The sequence below is a fragment of the Ambystoma mexicanum genome, chromosome 5q (genome assembly GCF_040938575.1).
Source record: "Ambystoma mexicanum isolate Mex_15411 chromosome 5q, UKY_AmexF1_1, whole genome shotgun sequence".
NCBI classification, from domain to species: domain Eukaryota; kingdom Metazoa; phylum Chordata; class Amphibia; order Caudata; family Ambystomatidae; genus Ambystoma; species Ambystoma mexicanum.
In genome coordinates, this window is record NC_090933.1 from 278,707,489 (window position 1) to 278,712,759 (window position 5,271).

The following is a 5,271-nucleotide window of genomic DNA, read 5'->3' on the forward strand; positions in this document are numbered from 1 at the left end:
GTGTGTGACCTTGACCTTTTCAATTTTTTGTGTTTTTTGTTGCCTGTAGATATTATCGTCTGGACTTGACCCCTTCCCTAGCTTTGGTTGTTCTTCGAAATTAGATATTTCTGTGAGCCCTTGTCCTAGACAGAAATCTGCTTCTTGCTTGCAGCTTTAGTTCAAGTCCTGTCATAGAGGCTGCCCTTTCCACACTCCACTTTTTTCCTTCCTCTGTTATAGTGTTACCCTGGAAGATATTTATCTGCATATGAGCACTACAGAAGGACTGTGTCTGTTTGTCATTACAGGATGAGTTTTATTGTCACCCAATTACGTTAGTGTAATTTGGAGGATTTAGTGGCTTTCCTGCTTTCCTACTGTCATTTGCTTCTTTCATTTTTCACTGATGCTATTGAAATCTTTCTTTTGATATTATGATATGCAGGTATGTTCGGTTCTGTTATGTCAAGGATCTGTGCCGGTGTCAGGGTTGTTCTGGCCCTTCTCCCTCTTATCAGAAAGATTGGGGATACTCCACTGACAGTGTAAAATGTGCAGTAATGCTACTTATAACTGCTTCCTTAAAATCGGTTGTATTTTATCATTGAGAAATTATCCTTTTTCGCAATTCCCGTTGCACATAGACCTAAGGATCTCTCTCACTTCCTGTGCCCGCACATACCTCCCCTTCCTTACTCTACAGGAGACACTGGGGGTCATTCAGAGTCGGGCTGTAGGGGATACCGGGCACCGGTAAGGAGACCGGTGCCAGTAATCCCCTACCGCACAATTCCGAGGTCCCCTAAAGGGACCCATAAGGTACGTTTGGTCGGACCAAACGTACCTTACCGGTCCCGTTAGGGGACCAGGGCGGAAATAATGGGCTTGCCATTTAGCAAGCCCGTTATTTGCACCCTCCCCATTCCCATTGAGCCCTATGGGGGCTTAAATGGGAATGGGGAATGGTTTGGTCAATGGTGACTTACCGGTCCCTCTAGGGTCGGAATGGACCTGTAAATCCCCATTGAACCAAACCGGAGTCGGTACCAGTATGGGAGGCAGCCATGGAGCTAATTGCTCCATGGCTACCAACATACTCGGAATGACCCCCACTCTCTTCCATTTCCCCATGCAGCTCTCCCCACGCACTCCCTCTGTCATTATCCGGGGGACACCACTGGATCCTCATTACTCTGCCTCTGCTTCCCCCTCTTCCCTCCTTCACAGCCTGCCACTTCGCACTACATTTGCCCCCTTCTATGACCCACCCTTCTCCACTTTCCACGTACCGCTCATCCTCTGCCACTGTTTGCTTCCTGGAATGCAAAATTTACTTTTCTCACTGGTTACGTGCATAACATCAATTTTGCAGTCCAGGAAATAACACCTTTGCAATGAACGTGAGCTGCTATAGCAGCTTGTAGAGTGCATTTTATAAATCTCTTCATGCGCTCCCTTGCCCATTGCCTTGCGGTTTGTAGAGGGCCACCTTCATGTGTTTGATCCCGTGTGCTTCGGGTAATCATGCATTTCATTTGCGACAAACAGAACTCTGTCATCAGTTTCTATTTGGGTGGGTCTCTGCTGAACACCACTTTAAAGAACACCCCCTGACTGTGTTTGCTGTTATGTTTTCCATTCATTTTGTTCTTGTCCCTTTGGAAACATAATCTGTTAGGACTGTGGATAATCTTTCATCTCGCTCCATACACTCCATCGGACAGATGAAGTCGCTTGTCACATTTGAACACATTTCTCCTACCCTCTATGATATGTGCAACGTTGCTGATCTGATGGACACATGTTTATTACTTTTGTGGCAGACTTTGCAGTGCTTGCTTGTTTGGTCAGCCTTTTCTTTGCGAGTGTCTTTCTTAAATTCCCAGTGATTTAAAGGGGATGTCAAATTGAGGGGGGACTGTAATAAGGGAGCATGGCCTGAAGGTTAGGGGTAGCCTAAATAGTGATGTGTATGGCCTAAATGAGTTGTTGTCATGAACCAACATTTGCGTCCCTTCTGAACTTCGTGGTGCCTGACCCATAGGGGACTGAACTCAGTAATACTCCCAGCATGGCCACTGAACGTGGAACGCTGCTTGCCATTCTCTGCGTTGTAGACACTACGTTCTACAAAGCAGACACACCACCGCGGCTCTACGTGTCTCAACGCTACCACTTGCAGTAGTCTGACGTGTGTTGCCGGAGCTCGTTCAGCGCTTACTTTTGATTCCTGGTTCCCAGTCCCCTGAATTCCTCTTCTTTCTTCCTTCTCATTATCCTTACCTTTGCATATCCTGGATTTCCATCGCATTTGGGTCTCCGAGTGCGAACCTCATTATTTCCTGGTCTTCGTCCCGGACATCTGAGCGTATCCTGGAGCTGGGTCACGAACCACACGCTGGAATCCGAGGACCCATGCACGGGGTTATATAAATCCCGAACAGTGCGAAAGAAGACATCTCCGAAGATCACGAGCAAACAATACAGACAGGTGAGAAGGGGGGAGACTTGTGACAGTTGTTGCCTGACCCAAACGTTACACAATGCGACCTGGCAAAGATGTGCTGTGGATCACACTGCATGGCCTCGGATGGTATTGTTTGCATCCAGTCTGCATATTGTAAATCATTTTTTCTGCGGTTTGTACATCGAATGACACTCTCACTCAGTATATAAGGAATCCAATTAGTGAGTAAATCCTCATCCTTCTATAAATAAATCACATATGAGAAAGGGGACAAACAGCACCAATGTGGTTTCCTGGTGATTTGGATGAAATAAAAGAGCATATTAAGAACATAAGAATGAGCAAATAATGTTATTTTGAAATATGTCTGTGATAGTGATTCAAGCATGACACACTTCAGAACATGAAATGCACACTGGCCTCTGCTCATTCAGTTTGTCACAGCACCCACCTGAACAGTAAAATGTCTGCATATTCCAAGGAATAGATACTCTTTTGCGCAAGTTTCACCCTATGGATGTGAGGCTTGGGCTGCTCCACATCAGAGAGGACAATGTGCCAATTTCTCAATAATGAATGCAAATGAAAAAAGCGCAGAGGATGCCCTTTATTCTTTTGTGTTCATTTCAGAATTGTGCAAGTCGCCTTGTTCTCAAAGGTGATCTGCACATTTCATGGGGGCTAGACAGCACAGCAAAAGGTGTGCTGGCCAGCCCCCTTGCATATATTAGTGTCAGGAGTATAATCCAGGCATTAATGAATTACAGGCTTCCTGCACCTAAGAACCCATTTCACAGTGAGAGCCCCTTAATGTGCTAGCACATATCCTTACTTGCGCCTAAACATTTTTGGTGGGACAATCTTGTCCTATGTCTGATATCTGTAAATGCTTCACAGGGCTTCAAAATCAATTCCTCAGTCCCCATGCTTACAGATATGATATGATGTATTGCATTCTTGGTGAGGGACTGTTTGTGATGACACCTGCTGCAGTACCTACGCGCCCCGTTAAATTAAAAGGGTTTGTCCATGAGAGTTGAGGTGATGTTAAAGATCTTGCGTCGCACCAGGTTTAGCTACTACGGAGACTTAGAGTCCCTCCACTCCGTTTGTGACAATATATAATGGTTGTGTTGAGCTATCCCTTGATAGTGCGCCGAAAAATAATGGAATGGCAAGTAGTGATGATTAATCAATTCCTGTTTATTTTTGTGATGTTAGAGCCTTTGTGGATGACACGTGTTTCGGCAGAGCTGCCTTTATCGAATCCAGGCTATATAGATAGCTCATAAGTCACTGCATAATGCATAAAGGTGCTGAAGTTCACAGGGATGAATCCCACCTGATACAAAGAAGTCCTCCGTATGTACGAGTGATATGATGTATATTGGCTCATTATAAATGCCATAAGTGTTTCAAGGCGCAACGAAGCAAGGGAGGGGAACAAAGGGAGGACAAACACCGATCCTACTAGGCCAGGTTTCATTTGGATCACGCAAGTGCATGGGAGGGGGGCAGGGACAGTGCAGTACATGGGAAAAGATAACAATAAGTAAGTAACGGCCAGCTTGTGGCAAGTGCATGGGTAAGTGCAGACATCAGGTTTCAAGGGCTGGTAGGGGGGGACTGTTGGGATACAGAAACAGTCCCCAAGTGTGGGGGTTGCCAGGTGGGCAATGCAGGTGTGTGACGCTGGCGCTGCCAACACGGGTCAGACCTGGGCCGGAGATCAGAGGGTGTCCAGGTGGCCAGTGCAGTTCCGGTTACAGCCAGGAGGTCAGCAGAGGAGAGGAGGAGAAAAAGCAGAAGCAAAGAGAAAGGTTTAAAGGTGCTTCCGGAACTGGAGATGGTTCTCCTTAAGTTTAAGGGAGGCAGGGAGGCTGTTCCAGAGGGAGGCACCAGCCGAAGAAAGAGATTTACCACCAACTTGTTGCTTTGAGAAGCGACTGACCCTGAGGGAGTTGGAGGCGGATGAGCAGAGAGCTCGAGAAGGAAGATATTCAAGGAGAGAGAGTTGAGGTATTTAGGCCCCAGGCCTCAGACGTCCTTGTGGATGATGCAGAGGGTTTTGAACTTAATCCTCGCAGCCACTGGGAGCCAATGCAGAGATTTCAGTCCTGGAGAGATACGATCCCTGGCTTGAGGCCAAGGACAAGTCTTGCAGTCATGTTCTGGATAAGTTGCAGAGGGCGGAGAGTAGAAGCAGGCAGATTTAGAAAGAGGCTGTTGCAATAGTCCAGCCTAGAGAGAACCAGAGCTCTGGAGACAGTGAGCTTCTGGAGGAAGGAGAGGAAAGGAAGAATTCCTATGAGGAGGTGCAGCTGGTAGTGTGGCTTCTTAGTGCTGTCAGAGATGTGAGGGGAGAAGGAGCGTGTGGAGTCGAAGATGACACAGAGGTTTTTTGCCTTGCAGGTGGGAGCAGGAAGAGGGCCAAGAGAGGCCGACCAGAGAGCTACAGGAAAGGAGGGAGCGGGTGTGCCGATGAGGAGAATCTCAGTCTTACTGGCATTAAGGCAGCGGTCATTGGCGGCACACCATTCCTGGATAGTCTCCTGACCCTCTTTCAGGCTAAGGCACTCGCATGGGCTGTTTATCGGTAACACCGTGCTCTGGCTTGGGAGCAGGTTTGGGGACTGCTGGGGCTCAGCCCTGGCTAGTCCAGGCCCACTTAAAGCCCTGCAAGCATCCTTAATAAGCTAGTTTATTTAGCGTCCCAGGAGCTGATGGTAGCAGCACCATTTTGTGTTCTCAACAAGTGTGTGTTTAATTTGTATGCAGCTTGCTGGATATCTGCAAACAAGGTTGTGTGACCTGAGATGTGT